Raw genomic sequence first — 18,570 nt, forward strand, 5'->3', positions numbered from 1 at the left:
GGGACACCAGCAATTACATGCTTGTACCAAGATCTTGATTTGGCATCAACCAATACCTCATCCTGAAAGCATAGATAGGATGTGTCTGAGTGGAGATTAAAGAAAAAAGAAAAAGGAGCCACAGAAATGCACAATATTGAGCAAAGGGTTCATATTTAAATCTCATTTTAATATAGCAGAGTACCTAAAGGCAGTGGGGACAATGAAAAAGAGAACGTCTTGCTTTTGTTTAATATCAATCTTAAGTATTTTAGGGGCTCATTTGCCTCCCAACCCAAGGCCAACTCCATTAAAGGATAGAAACTGTGAGGCTAAGAGAGGTAAACTGCTTGTCTGATGTCACCCAACCAGATGTCTATCAGGCAGGTCTACCAGACATCAGGACTTTGGACTCTGTGCCAGTGCTCTGGGGCTAAGCGGTGCACCAGGGTGACCATGAAAGGATTCTCAGATTTAAGCTGGCACAAAGCAGCAGCTATTCAATCTGGCTTATCCCCAGCTCAGCCCAGTTGGAGACACTGATTCCTGTAGTCAGAGGACTCAAATGCCCTCAGTCTTAGGCTACTGAGAACAGAGCCTATAGTCATGGAGGGGCCCTAGTCTCACCAGCAGAGGCAGTATGGAATTCATCTACACTCCTAAGCCCAGATGACCCAAGCAATGCGGCAGCTGCATGGTCATGGAGCTGTGTTCCTCCTTACCCCACCACTGACACTCACTGTTTTGGCTTCTGCTCCAGCTCCCAGAAACTTGGTCTTGACCAGCCCCATCTCCCCAACAGACTGGACCAGCTGTCCTCAGACTGCAAAGAGCACCAGAGATGTCATGGTCTTCCCAGCCTCCAAATCAGATCATAGGAGCCCAGCTCCGTCTTGGTATGCTACTGTGGGGGACTAGAATCAAGGTGTCTTGCTTCTTAATCGTGACTTTCCCACAGTTCAGTGCAGGGGTTCCCAAGCATAGCTGCACATTGGAATCACCTGGAGAGTATTAAAAGCATCTGATATCAGGTTCCTACTCCCAAAGTTTCTGATTTAACCTATCTAGGGTGCAGCCAAGGCATCAGAAGTTTCAGAATCTCCCTGAGCCATTCTAATGAGCATCCAAGGATGTAAATGACTGGCTTAGTGCCTAACAAAAGCACCTCTAGCACTTGTTTTAAATGTAGGTTTCTCAGACCCCATATAATATGATTCCAAAAGCTTTGGCTGGGGCTTGGGAAAATACGTATTTTGGACACGCACAAGCTTCTAATGCAGGCACCAGGTACATACACACTACTCAAAGGCCCTATTAAACCAAGGGGCAGAAACTGAATTATTTTTAATACCATCTTTATAGAGAAAAGGAAAATCTAGGTCAGTCCGTGAGCTGAAGAGTACCTAACTGCCTGCAGAAAATTTCATTTGTGCAAGGCCCCACAGACTCTTTACCTGCTTCCTAAATTAAATATTAAGTTACGTTTGACTAAAAGCTAAATGTTTTGAGTAGCTATGACTACAGCAAGTCAGTACTTAAACCTTTTTAATGCTCTTACCCAGCCTCATGCCGAAATGCCCCATCTGGACCCCACTGCTCTCCGATTCCCAAGGAGAAGGGAGTTCCTCTGCAGCAGCATCATTCTCAGTTCACTCGGTGCACCTGCTGCAAAAAGCAGATAGGCCTCAGCTCCTCCTTCTGGAAGGCAGTGCTGTAGTTAAGGGGAAAATCTCAATTTCAAAGTAGCTGGGGGAAAAACCCTCTTGGTGCAGAATCTGTTCAAGAGAGATCTTCGAAAAGCTGCTGAACGTCCCCAGTTAACAAGGGGCATCATTTGGTGTAAAGCAATTGGTTAAATCTGTCTCTATATTTCCCAGTAATATGATAAATGTAGGAGAAGCAAATTTGTCTTGGTACTCCACAATGTGATAAATGACAGGAAACATAATTGTGTAATGCCAATAGCACCAGAAAATTGCAAATCTCCAAATGAAATGTTCCTTTCAATCACATAATCAAGTGACTGACAGGGCATTTGAGATATTACCTAAATTATAGCTAATTTTCTGTAGCGGCTTTTCTGTACCTTGCTTTGCTGCACTGGTGAAAGTGTAGGCAGAAATGAAAGTCATTAATTGCATAAAAAGGAGCCTCAATGGCCTGGTTTCTTTCCTTATGCTTCCTATAGCATTAATTCAGCATACTGCACATGTCTGCGGCCATGGATGCTGTGTGGCCCTCACCAGGCAGGTATTATTGGGGACTCCTGGTCACCATGGAGACCGAGGCTGCGTTTGGAATGCTTTTTACCTTGAAAGCGAATAAGAGACAGTGGCATAGCTAGAAATTCTGGGCGTCTGATCAAAACTGTCAGAAAAAGACTGCCATTCCTTATTAATTTTAAAGTACAAAGATCTTCTCCTGTGAAGTACAGGAGCACTTGGGCTATACTTAAACCTATGGGAAAAAATTATTATATTAGAAAATGCATCACAAAACCCCTTAATGCTTTGATTGAAGGAAGCAAAAATCCAACTGGAGTTGGCTGAGGCACAAAATGAGAGTTTATTATAAGGATACAAGAATGTTTAAGAACCCCTAAAGGCAAAGATGCATCAGGGTCTCTGGAACTCAGAGAGCAATAGTGCATCGTTTTTACTCACTGATTCTTCTTACACATCTGTTTCTTCCTTATTTCTTAGAAGACCAACATTTTCTGCTACTCATTTGTTAATGTGGCTGGGAGAAGATCGTTGCCCTTACATCTTGGGTTTCCAAATTACACTCTCAGACAATGGAGACTGACTCTTTCATGTCCTTCTTCAAATTCCCAGGGCAGGGATTCTGAATGGTCCAGCTTGGGTTAAGTGGTTACTGTAGATCCAGTTCCTTATTTTCAAGTAGGTGTTGGGTCACATTAATCAAACATGACAGCCAGAGGCCCATTCCTGAGGATGGGGAGTTGGGGCCAGCAGTCAAGGGGGTCATTTTGAGCTGGGAAAATACCCTCATTAGTGTATTATTACACAATTATCATGTCATCTGAGCCTCACAACCACCTCTGAAAGCTCAGCTGTTATCATGCACATGTGACAGATAAGGAAATTGAGGCTCAGAGAGGGCACACAGCTAGTAACTATTAAAGCCATAGCTTGAATCTAGGTCTCCTGCTTCCAAATGTTGTGTGAAAAGAAAATAAACAAAGCCAACATTCTCTCTTCCTCTGACTTTACAGTTGGTTTATTGTACTTTTCCTGTCCAGAGTATATCCAAATCCATTCCTTCAACCAATTCTTAATAAACACATGCTTTATGCAAGGCATTAAGGGGAACACAGGGCCTGTCTTCAAGATGTTTAGAATCTATCAGATAGGATATTTAGCGAATTCATCTGCCAAGACCCTTAGGGCTGCCATATAACGCAACTCTAGGGGGCGCCGTTCACATTTGAGACTTGGGAATGGCACCTCCTAGAGTAGTAGTGCATGACTGCACCCTAACCCACCATTTTCCACAGCTAAACTCACTTGTTCCTTCCAAAATGCCCCTTAGTAGTTGGTTAATTTCTACAGTTTAGAGTCTAACTGAAATAGAAATTGTAATTTTAGCATTTTCCAGAACTTGGGAGGTCTCTAACACTAAGAATCCCTGTCTCAGTCTGTTCAGGCTGCTATAAAAAAAAACACAGAGTAGGTGCCTTATAAACAACAGAAACATATTCCTCACAGGTCTGGAGGCTGGAAGTCCAAGATCAAGTTGCCAGTATGATCACATTCTGGTAAAGGTCTCTTCCTGGTTCATAACCAGTGCCTTCTTGCTGTGTCTTCACAGGGTAGAAGAGGCTAGGGATCTCTCTGGAGCCTCTTTTATAAGCCACTAATCCCATTCCACCTTCATGACCTAATCACCTCCCCAAGGCCCCACCTCCTTATACCATCATCTTTGGGGATTAGGATTTCAACATATGAATTTGGGAGGGACACAGACATTCAGACCATAGCAATCCCTCACTGAAGTAGCTGCATTTCTAAGGGAAAAAACAACCTGCAATAAAAGGGTGCAAATCTCAGCTGTAATCTCTAGATTGAGTTCTGGGAAGCTCCAAAGTCTGGGGGACATGTCCAGTCTTCCAGAAGTTTCCTGAACAGTAACTAGCCCTGTGGGGAGGAAATCATTAGGGTTGACTGGGATAGCTAGCTAGAGTTGTGGAAAGGGTGAAAAATTAGAATTGTCAGAAGATTATTTGCAGATCTAGGAGCTAAAGGAACCAGATACAGAGCAAGACAAGGAGGGCATGAGAGCAATAAAAGGCAAGAATGCAGCTGAAGACCACTCCATAGGGCAGGCCTGGGCAGAGGGCAGGGCCTGTGCTGCAGGTCAAATGGGGAAAGAGGACAGAAAAAGAGACTCCACCTTTTACTCCCTCTCTCAGTGTCTCATGGTCTGACCACTGATGTTTCAGTCTAGCATAAAGCAGATTGATCCTTGTGTTTTAACATCGCTTTTTCCAATGCCTTTTTCTCATTTTCTTAATAACCACCCTATGAGTAAATTACCTTAGTAAAAATTGTCCCAAAAGAACCGCTTTTACACAAGAAGCTTTGTAGAGCATTTGCCCAAGTACATCCCCAGCCATATGATTATCCAAACAGACACTAATCAAATCTAACAAACATTTCCAAGGTTGCAAGGGATTAACTGGTCTTTTCCACTACATGTTGAAAATCAGACTACAATTTGCACCTGCTTCACATACAACCCAAACTACCAAGACTGACACTGAGTATCAAGGCAAGGAAAGGTCTCCTTGAGATTACATTTGAACTTCATATCAAACTGCCTGCAGACACTCAAGGAGGAACAGCCTTCCTCAAGCAGAGCACAACAGCAAACCTCTCATTTTATAGTTTTCCCGTGAAAAAGGAAAACTGAAGGCGCTTAACTCAAGCCCCAAAGTGCACAGCTAAGGAACACCTGGCACCATGAATAAATTGCAAAATGTGTCTGTTTTCCTAAAAAAAGAAAAATTTCATTAGATGGTGCACTTCCGAATGTACTGCTAGTAACGACTGCCTTGCTTAAGACCAACAGCGCTCATTACCAGGCAGTCTGAGAGCCCAAGGGAAGAGACTGAATTGGTTTTTCAAACCATTGACAGTCTCTAGAAAGTCTGCAATGTTTGCTACTTTAAAATTAAACATCTGGTTGAAAGATCTGTTATTTTATGATTTTTATAACAATTCAAAAGTCAGGTTTAAGTTTATTCTTTCTCCATTAGAGTTTCAAGTTAACTTTACTTTTGATCACAGTAACTCCATAAGCCTTGGGCTCAGAAAGAAAAAGAAAAAAATTCCCCCTTAGAATATTCATGGGTCAGTTCAGCCCTTACCTTATAAAACTCCTCCTAGGGCTTCCCTGGTGGCGCAGTGGTTGAGAATCTGCCTGCCAATGCAGGGGACACGGGTTCGAGCCCTGGTCTGGGAAGATCCCACATGCCACGGAGCAACTGGGCCCGTGAGCCACAATTACTGAGCCTGCGCATCTGGAGCCTGTGCTCTGCAACAAGAGAGGCCGCGATGGTGAGAGGCCCGCGCACCGCGATGAAGAGTGGTCCCCACTTGCCGCAACTAGAGAAAGCCCTCGCACAGAAACGAAGACTCAACACAGTCATAAATAAATAAATTAATTAATTAATTAAAAAAACTCCTCCTAGGAAGCAAAACAAACCAGTTATATGGTTTTCCTTTCTACAGTCTGTGGCAGCTGAGCATGACTGTGGGTTTATAGTGCCTCCAAAGATTAAAAACAATCCCACTTAAAATGTTCACATCAAATTCACAAGCAACCTAATGAGCTGTGAATGTAAATGTACATGCTTTACTAAGTGAGGTCCCATAGAAGAATTATGTGCCCTAAGTAATTACGTGCAGATGCTGACTCTCAGGAGTTCAGTTTAGGATGTGTCTCAGCAATGGGGTGTATTATGTTTACCCCTTAATGTCACATCCAATACTAAGAAGAGGCAACTATTTTATAGAGTAGATCACAAGCTGTTCAACGGGTGAAGCCCTTCACATCCCTAGTTCCCAACAGGGTCTTCATCACCCCATTCAAGAATCTTCCACAGAGAAAATAGTTCATCTGGGAATGCAAAGTTTAACCTCAGAGCACAGTTCCCACAGATTTGAACGGAATTGAAAATAGAGACCATCTACTGTTTCATTATCACACAATGATGATGGGAAATAGTGTTCAAAACAGGAAAATTGTGACGTCATCAGAGTTAGCAGCTCCAAACTTCACACTCAACCACCAGTGATCCCCCATTGGAGTCCCCTCTGCTCAACTGCCAATAGCCAGCCCTTTGTCCTCTTCAAGCAAACAAGAATCTTCTGTCTATAAACTTTCGTGAAAACTCTCCTTAGTGATGTCTCCTGGCACATCTATCTTTGTCAAATCTTTTAACTTTGATAAAATAATTAATGTTTATCTAAATCAAAATAATTTGCATCTCTTTGGCCAGTCTTAGGGAGACATTTGAGAGTAAAGGAGGGGCTTCTTGTCCCTTAGGTCAGTCTGCTCCTCATGTTGGTCCTAAAGGTTGACAAGCCTTAGACCATTTAGGGACTGGGTGAGAAATTATGATTGTGTGACATTTTACAGAGGATTCTCCTACTCTTCCAAGCCTAATGAACTCCAACCTACAAGTACAGAAGACATATTTCCTGGCTACTACATCAATCAGACTTACCCATGTGTCACTGACTTTCTGTATGGTTCCTGCCAATGGACTTCCCAAACCCTGTCCATTAACTCTAGTTTCTCCCCACCAGTATCTTTACTCCAAGAATTTCGGACACTTGTTCATCAGAGCAATCACTGAGATATTCCTTTGGTACTGAATTCACATAATTTCTTCATAGCAAGGATTTATATCTGTCCCTTGGATCATGCTGCTTTGGAAGCTTCAAGTGGTTACTTTAGTTGATACATACACACATACACACACACACAACATGGCCAGAAGTTCTCAGTTTCAGCCTCCCCCACCAGAAATGGGATTATAATCACAGTGGAAATTTCCATCATGCCCCACTATTAGCTCATTTTTCTAAAGGGAACTAGGATGTTGCTATTCTTCCTCCCCAGGAGAAGTGAAAAATGTGTGGGTGATCATTCTAGCTACCTGAGTGGTAAATTAACCCTAGAGACTTTTAAAAATTGGTATTCAAATTCTTAAAACAGCTCTCTTTCTTTCAAAACTGTTTTGGCCACTGACATAGAGCTGACTTGTCCACTCAAAAACCTTTAGTATCCCCTCCTTATGGCATTCAAATAATGTCCAAATCCTTAAACTTGTAGCCAAGATGCCGACGGCGTGCCATATATGAGTATGCTCACAAGTGCTTTGTGATAAATGAGCAGCAACTCCCTCAAACTAAAACTGACTCAGTGAGTGAAAGCTCATAAAAATTAAGTGCTTTACCCTCTTCTCAATTAAATTTCTTTAAGAATAGCCTAAACTAAGCTGTTCCTTTCCAACTGACTTAGCCCTACCTGCTGCTGACCTTCCTTACACAGATGCCCTGTAGACAAGCTTGTAAAGAAGCTCCGAAACCAGTCCACATAAATCCCTTACTGCTTACCTTTCCCTCCAGCCATATATACACAGAGAGCAAAAGCAGCTTCTTTACTACCTGTGCTCAGTGTGTTTATGAGACTCTGTATATCTGGCACCTGTAAAAGACTCCCCGTCCCCACTCCCACACTCTTCTCTCCACTTAGTCAAATGGCATGTCCTATTTCTGCTTCCCATAAAAAGAAGCACATCTCTCCTTCTACATGGAAGGAAGAATAACACTGTTTTATTCCGTTGGGAGGGAGACCCTCTTATTTCTTAAAATTAAGTCTTGTAGGGTCCTTGTGAACATTAAATCAAAAGGGGACATCAGCAATATGTTAAGAAGGATGGCAGGTGCTGGGTGGCAAACAGAAGCTGGACCAGAAAGAACCCCACAGTAGAAGCTGGGAGGTGGGAGTTAGGCTTGGCTCTGCCACTGTTTCAGGACCTCAGTTTCCTCTTCTGAGAACAAGAAAGCCCAGCCTGATAACCTCTAAGTCCCCTTCAGCTTTAATGTTCTATGGCTTGAAGCAAGATGTACATGGATGCCGACTGAGGATTTAAACTCGGCTAGAGGAAATGAGATAAAGACACCATTTACAGCAAATTGCTCTGATATATAATGAATGCTGCTTCCTCTACAGAGTAACGGAAAAGTACTGCAGAGTCATCCAAATCATTTTACCTCAGCAACAGCCCTGCACCAAGGAGCAGAGACTCTAATTGTATATTTATTTTTCTCTTGTTTTGATCCAAGGCTGAGGTGTGACAATTAAAATGACACAGACAGAAATAAGAGCAAGAGACTGAGGCAGAAAAGAGAGTAAACTCAGTTACCTGGTTGTAGCCTTGGCTGTTTCCCTGGAATTTTCCATTTCATGGTGTTAACTGGCTTCCTAGACAAGCCAACACCTAAGACTTATTTCAACCTGCCCTGAACCCCAGTATGTAGCTGCCACAGGAAAGCAATCCCAGACCAAGGGGTGAACGTAGTTTGACAAGTGCCAATAGAAAAGTGCTCATCAGAATCTTCTCTGGCTATAGTAAGGAAAATAATTTTTAAAAAATTAGATGGAGGACATTGCCCTGAGTTCAAAAAACAACAGCAAACCATCCATGTGCACATTTAAGGAGAGGATACGTATAGTCAAAATAACTGGATAAATGATGAAAAATTCAACCTACTATCTAAATATCCAGTCTAAACTCAAATGTCTAGATATTTGGGGACATACAGATGTAGCACAAGTTTTTCCACTTTTCACTTGGGTGCTCTGGGAGAAACCACATTAATGGGACAGCACTTGGCAAATCTTACAGGTATTAGAGTTTTCAAATAAGCATTTTATGAAGTGAGAATCAATAGGTCTCACAGCTCTCCAGAGGAGCTGTATGTCATCATCAGCTAAATATCTATTGTTATTGTTTTCGCCACTGAGCATTTGGTAAAATACATTCAATTTTCTTGCAGTTATAATGCCATCATTGAATGGCAGACAGGGACCTCTGGGAGCTTACCGTCCAACCCATTGCCCCCAGGCAAGTTCACACTTAAGCTGTTTGCAAAAACAGTTATGTCAAATCTTAACCTAAAAGATCCCTCAGTAAAGAGACACAAATTCTCAGAAATATCCACATGAAAGTACCGTATGGACTCCAGGGTCATTTGCATGGATAAATTTCTTGGTGAAAAGTGCTCCGTATACTCTGGAGTTTCTTTATGGCCAAGGACACCCTAGACTTGCATTTCCAAAAATGTGTTCCCTGCATGTTAGTAGGTATCCAGCCCAAGAAGGTTTCTAAGGACAAATAGTTTTAGGAAACATTGGTTTAAGCCAAATCAAACACATTTCTTTTACTGCTGGAACGTTTCAGAATCTTTAAAGGGTTGATGTTTCCCTTTTATCACCGTAGATTCCCTTTTACTTGCAACACAATTGACAAACTGAAGTGGTTCTAGCCACTAGCCTCCACCACCATTAACACCACCACCACTTTCCCCACCCTACCCAGATATCCTACTCAGATTTCAGATCTCACATCAAACACCTCTTCTTCAGGAAAGCCTTCCCTAACCCCTAGAGGAAGGGTTGGCAAACTCCTTATTGCCCAAGAGCCAAATACAGTCCACTGCCTGGTTTGTGTAGCCCACAAGCTAAGAATAGTTTTTACATTCTTAAGTGTTTGAAAAATATCAAGTGAAGAATAATATTTTGTGACATATAAAAATTACATGAGATTCAAATTTCAGTATCCCTAAAATTGTCCTGGGACACAGCCATGCTCATTTGTTCACATGCTGTCTGTGACTGCTTTCATACTGCAACAGCAGAATTTCCTAGTTGGATTAAAGACCATTTGGCCCACAGAACCAAAAAGATTTAGTCTGCCTCCTTACAGAAAAAAAGGTGCCAACCCCTACCCTCGACTATATGCTCTCATAGCACTTTTCATGTATGAAACTTATCTCATATGAAAATTTCACATATAATTGATCACTTTATTAAGAGCTGTCTCTTCATTAAATGGTGAGCTCCAAAAGAGGGGGGACCGTGACTGTTTTTTTTCCACCCTTTTATCCACAGTGGTTAGCACAGAACCCAGCACATAGTAAATGTTAATTATGTGTTGATGAATGAATAAATAAATACATCCTAAGATTGATATTCCACAAAACACATCTTGGGACACACTATTCTAAGTACATATCCTCCAGCTGGCAGGCAGAGTAAAGAGACACAGACTTTGCTTGCAGAATATTTCAACAAAATGATGTTACGGAAGGGGTCGAAATTAGCAAAACAAAGGCTTTTTTTTGTCTTGAGGCTGCTCCACCCTGAAGAACCTGAAGGAGCTATAGCAGCACTCATTAGAGACCTGAACGAGTCGAGTCCTTCAGAATCAAGTGAAGAAACATACCCAGAATCTCAAGGGGGTTGGAACTATCCAGGAAAGAGCTCAGCCCCTCAGGGGCAGCTGAGGAATAGAAAGTATATGAGAATAGGAAGTATATAAGAAGAGAAGACAAAGGGGAGATGAGTGAGATGAGACCCCCAGACACCCTTATGAGGTACAGTTTATAAGGACTAAAAGAAAGTCAATGAGAAAAAGAGATGCGTGTTTCCTCTGGACACCATAGGTATTTGTGATTGTCCAACAGTGAAATTGTTCTATGCGGCAATGGTCTGCATTGCAGCCCGTCTAGATATAGCAGTCCTAACGGAAGAGCTATGTAATTTCCTTCACGTTCTAGAAGCTGCCCCCTGACTCTTTTCCTGTTTTGATCCAAATCACTGCTTTTCTCATCAGACACTAGTGATGAAGTTTAATGCATGGACTTAAGCATTACCAAGAGCTTAGAGACATGTGTCAGCAAGACGTTGTTTCCCTGAGTTTCAAACCAGCTGCATTCAATAGTTATCTGCTGGCCTGTCCCCCTGATTATAAATGAGAAGACAGGCCTTCCAAGGAAGTATGGAGTAAAACCACCAGTCCTTTCCTGGTTTCAGAAGAATCAGGCCCTTCTCTATTTCCTCACCAACAAAGAACATTTCTCTTCACTGATTCACTGTTGAACAAAACTGTAGTGAATGACTACTACGTACCAGACACCACTGAGCAAAATCATCCCTGAGCTGGTTGAGCTCACAGTGTAATGGAGAAAGCAGACCATAACCAGATAATCACACAAATCAATGACTATTTCCAAACTCTGATGAGAACTATAAAGGCACCCTGACTGTGTGTAATAGGGGACATGACTTAATTGGGAGGTCAGATGTGATATTAGAGCTGAGAGCTAAAGAAATCATTTCTCAAGGACCTGGCAAAATTAAAGTCTTGGGCATGAAACTCTGTGGGATTTTCACCTAGAAATCTTCAGTCATTGACATATTTTGAAGCGACTAAACTGGAAGTGAAGGCAAGCCCTAAAGTAGACTGGCAGCAATGCTCCACCTTGCTAACCCTGAGGACTGGGCTCTCTCACGTGATGACACGGCCAGAAGTGATTGGTAGAAACTGTCCCAGTCTTCTTACAAACTTACCTAGGATTGTTATGGTCCCCATTTTATAGATGGAAAAGTCAAGAAAGAAAGAGGTCAGGTTTCAGTAAAGGTTGTAATGAAATTCCTCCTTCTGAAAAGATCAGAGAGATGAGCTATTTGCTCTACAGCCATCTTAGCTGGACCTTGAATCTAGAGGAAATAGATTGGTAGATTAGTTACTTCATCATAAGGTATTAGCAAGCAAAGAGGCATCCATTTGGCTTATCTGGAGCTCCCTTTGTGCACAAAGGTCTTCTCTAAGCATTAAGGGAGGAGAAAGTGTACATTTTAAGAGAGACCCCTTTCTTTAAAGTCAACAGAATAGGACAGACGGGAAATTATAAGTAATCAGGGAGGACAGCACTCCCCATTCCAATAAGTCACCAAGAACTAAGGGGTTTATGTGCTCGATGACAGACTGTGCCCTCTGGAAGACCAAAAGTAAGTGCAGGCTTTCAGGGAATTTAATCTATTTGAGAAAATACAGCACATACACACAGACACGCACACACACACGGACACACACACACTGATCAATACAGCCACAGTGTGGATGAGACAGAAATCATAAATACCGTAAGAGAGGACAGAAAGGTACTAGAGTAGTCAGAAAAGGCTCCATGATAGCAGTTAACTTATTGGGTATTTCGTGAGCATGGACCAATAACCGCTAACCTTTACTAAGCACTAACTCACAGAGATAATGAGGGAGGCGCTGTTTGAAAGATGAAGAAACTAGGGCTTGAGAAGTCAAGTAATTTGGCCTATGTTTCTCAGCAAGTGTGTGGCAGAGCTCAGAGTAGAAGCTGAGATCCATTCTTAACCCATTAAAGACCCTCCATATCTGTAAAATTGAGTCAAAGAGACTAGTGTGCATGGTTTTCATACCTCTCAAGACAGCAAGCCTTCTTCATCTCAAGTATCACTGTAACTGTTATCAATAAAGATATTTTTCAGGGCAAAACTTGGATTCAGTCTGAACTGATACCATGGCCTATGCTTTTAACTTTCATGTTATTCTGTCTTTATAAGGAGCAGACAGAACAGTTAATACTTCGAGAGGTGTAAGAACAAAGGGAAGACATTCTCTTATGTATTCATTCATTCAACAGATATTCTGTGCCTGGAACTGTTCTCAGTGCTGCAGACACACATATGAACAAGTCTACCATAGCTCGTTTTCTTACAGAGCTTACATTCTGCTGAGGGAGACAGAAAACAAATATAAATAAATATGTAACTAAATTACACAAATAAATGACACCCCAGTGCATGATACATGCTAGATGATGAATAAAGCTGGATAAGGGAATGACAAATATGAGGGGTAGGGGCATGATCATGCCATTTTAAATAGTGTAGAAATTTAAGCAAAATATAGACAGAAAGCCTCACTAATAAGAGGGGACACCTGCATAGTGTACTAAAGGAAGTAATGAAGTCATGTGGATATCCAGAGGTCACTCCAGGCAGAAGCACTGTCATCTATGGTATTTTAATCACATTATTCACCTTACTGGAAATCTAAGGATGATCTTTCTCCATCCCTTGAAACTGGAAGAGGTCTTTGGTTGAATGTCCTGGGATGTTCCTTTTGAAGAGATGCATGTCTTTGTGACTCTGGGATAACTGAGATGTCACTATTCTTTAGACTTGCCAGGAGGAATTCCTTATATGCTCCAGATCTCCAAGGCAGCCTGCAAAATTCTTTTTGCATTCTTCCCCACAGTCACTTCAGTGCATTTTGGGAGTTCTTCTACATGACCTCCTTATAGAGCATTTTTTTGGCTCAGGGATCCCTTTGAGAAGCTTTTAGAAGCTATAGACTCTCTCCCCACACCTCCAAAAACATCATGTGACCTAGAAATTATGCATAATGCTACAGAAGGTAATTCCCTTAAACCTATCTGTGGATGCCTCCCAGGGTCTATGGACTTTAAGTTAAGAACCTCTATTACTGAACTTCTTTTGAGGGTCACTCAGCTACTCTTACTCCCAGAAAGAAAGCCCTGTGCTATCTGCAAAGTCCTCATCATTTATTAAAATGTCTTATGCCATAGGGAATTCCAGGTGGCATAGGGACAAAGCAAAATAAATGTAGCTGACATTCCTTACAGTCACATACTCAGACACCAGGCAACTCAGGAACCATCACAAACTAGAACTAAGACTCCAGAGGTGGTGACAAGGTTAAGACAGTGGCTTTCATGGTGCAACTAGCTGTCCAGGACAAACTTTTGTTACTGAAATTGTGACTGCTTATGCTATTTATGCTTCTGCCTTCTCCATAAAATGGAATTACTTGAGGGCAGGGCCTGTGCTTCATTTATCATTATATCCCAAGTGCCAGCAGATTAAAAGTCACCTCGAATTAGTGAAACACAAAAGGGAACAATATAGGCTCACATGGCCAATCCAAAGAAATTTACAAGTAGGGATGGACTTAGGAACTATCAGAATCAGGAACTTTAATGTTTCCTTCTTTCTTCATCTCTCTTTACACACGTGCACACACACACACACACACACACACACACGTCTTTGGGGAGGGGTGTTCCTAATTTTTGACTATTTTTTCTTAGGTCACCTGTCCCTGTGAGGTAAAAATATGGCCACAGACAGCTCTGGGCTTATATCGTAACAACTTTATATAGAGAGAGAAAAAAGGAGCTTTGCTTCCAGCTCCTGCCTGAAAAATGCCAGGAAAGGATTTTTTTTTCTTAACCAGTCTAAAGTCACATGTCCATTTGCAGCCCAAGCTCTGCAGCCAGGGAGATGTGAGATGGAGTAATATGGTTGGCCAGTTCTCCTATAACACTTGATGACAAAAGAGAGGAGATTCTTCCTTAAGGTAGGGATACTGTTACTAGAAGAAGGAGGATAATGGATGGATGCTGAACAGATAAAAGCAATAGTTTTTGCAAATAAAAACAATATTAATAAAACCTAATTATTTCCAACCACGTGCTAGATATTGTGCTTAAATGTGTTCCATGGATTACCTCATTCATCATTCTGCAAGTAGTTGCTGACCAGGTAGCATGAGGCCAGATTATGAACAATCTTGAAATCTAGGCAAAGGAATTCAGTAACATATGGTAAGAAGTGGAGAGCCAATAAGGATTTTGAGAGAGAGAGTTACATAACAAAAACAGCATTTAAGGGTGTTAATGCAGTAGTTTTCCATCTCTGTCACCAGCTCCCAGTGGATTGAATAGGTGTTCGGGAGACAGTGTGCAAAGCCCTGAGTCTTTAAACTCTGGATGGGATCTGAGAGTTTTCGTACCAAACACCTTACTTTATGCCCAAGTTCCCTATGAAGAGTCTTCATTTTCCTGGCCATTAATCCCTAGCAAGGAAAGGGATGAACGATAGTGTTGAACTGAGCAGTATTTGGAAAACATCACCTGTTAATTCCAGGGCTCAGCTACCAGCTCAGGGGAAAGACAAACATTTCCTCTGGCAGATAACTGCAAGCTTCAAAGTAAATGTGAAAGCAGTGAGAACATTCTGTTATTTTCCCTCTTAACAAGGCTTGATGAAAGCAGTCTCCACAGAGGCTGCCTAATTGGGCAGAGAGCTCATCTCTGAGCAGCACTGGCAGAGGGGACCAAGGGCCGGGTAGTTCCTTTTGTCTGAAGGCTTCCCTTTTTTCCAAAGCCAGGGAGCTGTTTCACCTGCAGTGCCCCCCCACCCCACACCTCCAGGGCCCTTCAGGGGACACCCATCAAATGGCTGTTCTGAATGTATTATGAACAACTGGCTCCCTACTTTATTTCACTGCACAAACTCTTTGGTTTTCTATTTTTCCTGCAGGGGAATGCACTATTTACTTACTACTCCTGAAAATACACAAGGTTTGCTTCCTGCTGATAAAATGCCCTGAGAAACCAATATCAGTAACTGTAGACCCTCTGGGCTTATGTGAGGGAGGCTCAGAGGCCAGTTGCATTGTCTGCACCCCAGGAGCACTTTTGCAGATGGGGGACTGAGGACTATGGAGCCAAATGAACTGTCCTCAGTTCTGGATTCAACCTCAGCCAGGTAACTCACCACCCTCCATTCCCCATAGCAACACACACCTCTGCTGCCCTCCTCACTGCCTTGAGATAACCCAGGTCCTCCTGAGGCAGGAGGTAGATGGGCCCCAGGCTGAGCGGCTGGAATCTGTCCCCTATGGACAGATACTCCAAAATAAAGATAATGGCAGGGGCAGAGAGGAGCTGAGTCCTGCTTGGATAAAAGATAAAGAGACCACGTATTTCTCATTCTTGAGGTCAAGGAGACCTCCCTAACTACACATGTGCAGAAAGTCTTCTTGATGGTCAAAAGGGAGGGGGCACCACCCCATAACAAGTGTTGTTAACCTTCCCATAGGCCTCTGCGCTGGAACCCATCTTGGCTAAATGATGCACATGCATATCAGGGAAGGCCCTAGGACAGGTCAGGTGTGGAGAAAGAAGTGAGGTTATTGGCCAAAGGTAAACAAAGACCCGGAAGAACTGCCCAATATAAGTGACCTGATCACCTCTCTGGTGTGCTCATTAGGGAGGACTTCCACACTCTTTCTCTCTGGGTGTATACCTTTGCCTTGCTTCTGCCTTAACTAAATAAATTGTTTCTCTGTGTACTCTCCCACAGGTTTTGCTGTGTCTGATAATAAACTTTGTCCCTAATTTTACAGTTTTTGCCTCCTTGAAACATTCTTGCTGTCAAACGGGTCAAGAGCCAGGGGAACATTGCTTCTAGCCTCTAGCCCTTGCTGGTCTAGTGCCTAGGAGTCCTGGTTTTCATCCAGGCTACCCAGGTCCAATTCCTGGGCAGGGAACTAAGATTTCGCTTCAAGCCACTACTTACTGCTGTCTCCACAAGATCACTCCCAAAACTGACTGGCCACTACATCAACCAGGGACTTGACCAGAGGAATAAAGGGGATAATAATAATGATGATGATAATAATGCTGATGTATGTATGGGACATTTTTTGTGCCAGGTGCTTTACATAGATTATCTAATTTTATGCCCACAATAACACTGTGATTTTCCCCATTTTAGAGATGAGGACCTGAGATTTAGAGAGTTTAGGAAACTTTACCTAAAGTTAACATAGTTAGGGACTTCCCTGGTGGCACAGTGGTTAAGACGCTGCAGTCCCAATGCAGGGGGCCCGGGTTCGATCCCTGGTCAGGGAACTAGATCTCACATGCATGCCACAACTAAGAGTTCGCATGCCACAACTAAGAGTTCGAGTGCCACAACTAAGGAGCCCATGTGCTGCAACCAAGGAGCTGGTGAGCTACAACTAAGGAGCCCACCTGCTGCAACTAAGACCCGGCACAACCAAATAAATAAATAAATATTAAATTTTTTTTAAAAAAGTTAACAAAGCTAATAAGGAGCAGAGCTACTGTCTCTCTGATGGGAGGGAGGGTAGTGCACTCTCTCAACCCCTCCACTACACTGCTGCTCAGGGAGGAAAATTTGTCATCAGGGGGGCTCCACTGTTCTTTCCATCAGTTGATCACTGTTTCCTGAGAGACATCGTGATGCAAGCACTGTGCTAAAACAACATTTTTCATGCTCCCTGTTGTTCAAAAACTTCTAATCCAGCTAGGAGACCAGATGTACACACTTGACGATTTAATAAAAATACACCAAATAGCAATATAGAAGAGGTCGTCAAACAATAGAACAGGTGTGAGTTCTTACCTTGGGATTCATATGAACACAAGGACAAACTTCCTCATTTGGTCCATGAACATATCAACCCAGTCATGATGGACATACTTGAATACACAGGGTGAGGAGGCAGGAGTCATTTATGTATTATGCCTATGCCCTTGTGTCCACAGAACTGGACTCTAGGCAACTGAAATGTGGTGCTATGGGAAGTTCATAAGCCTAGGAGTCAAGGCAGCTGGCTCTCCCATTAATGAACTCTGGGGATTGAACCCCAGTTTCCTTCTCTATAAAATGCAGGCCTTGGAGTCTGTTTTAGTCTAAGTTCTACCAAAGAAACAGAACCCGTAGGAGATAGTAGTAAGAGATCCATTGCAAGGAGTTGATTTATAACAATGTGGGGGCTGGCTAGCAAGTCTGAACTCTATAGGGCAGGCCATCAAGAAAGGCAAGCTGGAACTCTCAGGCACAGGCTGAAGCTGCAGCCCATGGGAGGAATTTCTTCCTCCAGGAAATCTCAGTTTTGCCCTTAAGGCCTTTCAACTGATTGGATGAAGCCCACACAAATTATAAAGCCAAATTATTTCAAGCCAACTGATTATGAACATTAATCATATCTACAAAATACCTTCACAGCAACCCCTAGGTTGGTGTTTGCTTGAGTAACTGGGGACTGTAGCCTTGCCATGTTGACACATAAAACTGACCATCACAGACTGCACTGTGTCTCTGTTTCTTTGCAGCTTTCAGAACGTGCAGATCTAATAGTAACTATCCTGAGCAACAACTTATCATTTTAAAGCCTATATCCAGGCACAAATATTCCAAAAGAAGCTCCTCTGAGTAGTTGGCTGAGAGGTTACTAGGTTATAAGGACGCTGGCCTAAAAGGCAAGATGCAAAGATGTGGATCTGGCTATGGCCAGGGCCTCCCTCACTGCCAATCAAGAGAGATTGAGAGGAAACGCTGCTAAACTAGAGCTTTTCTTTCAAAACGTCACTGGCGAACTGTCTGTCCACCATGACTAAACACTAAGCAAGTACTTTTAATGAGCCAGTCATTTGCTTGAGAAAATCTGGGAGAAAAAAATACTATTAGTGCAGAGACCATTGTGATTCATGGCATTTATCCAGGACTTAGAATCACTGAATTTCAAGCTAGAAAAGATCTTGGAGATAACCTTGTCCTACCCACTCGTGTTACAGATGATGGGACTGAGAAGCAGAGAGATTCATGAATTGCAAT

At 42.5% G+C, this 18,570-nt stretch overlaps 1 long non-coding RNA gene across 3 annotated transcripts in view; it reads right to left on the reverse strand.

Annotated features, from left to right (window-relative positions):
• Positions 1 to 18,570, reverse strand: part of LOC132350646 (uncharacterized) — a 383,412-nt gene that overhangs the window by 187,691 nt on the left and 177,151 nt on the right. Inside the window, exon 2 of one of the 3 annotated variants that reach the window (XR_009497973.1) lies at positions 1,538 to 1,644. The exons of the other annotated variants lie outside the window; for them this stretch is intronic. This is a non-coding gene — a long non-coding RNA (uncharacterized LOC132350646). The remainder of the gene's footprint in view (positions 1 to 1,537; positions 1,645 to 18,570) is intronic. 3 annotated transcript variants of the gene reach the window in all.

This window comes from Balaenoptera ricei, chromosome 16 (genome assembly GCF_028023285.1).
Source record: "Balaenoptera ricei isolate mBalRic1 chromosome 16, mBalRic1.hap2, whole genome shotgun sequence".
NCBI classification, from domain to species: Eukaryota; Metazoa; Chordata; class Mammalia; order Artiodactyla; family Balaenopteridae; genus Balaenoptera; species Balaenoptera ricei.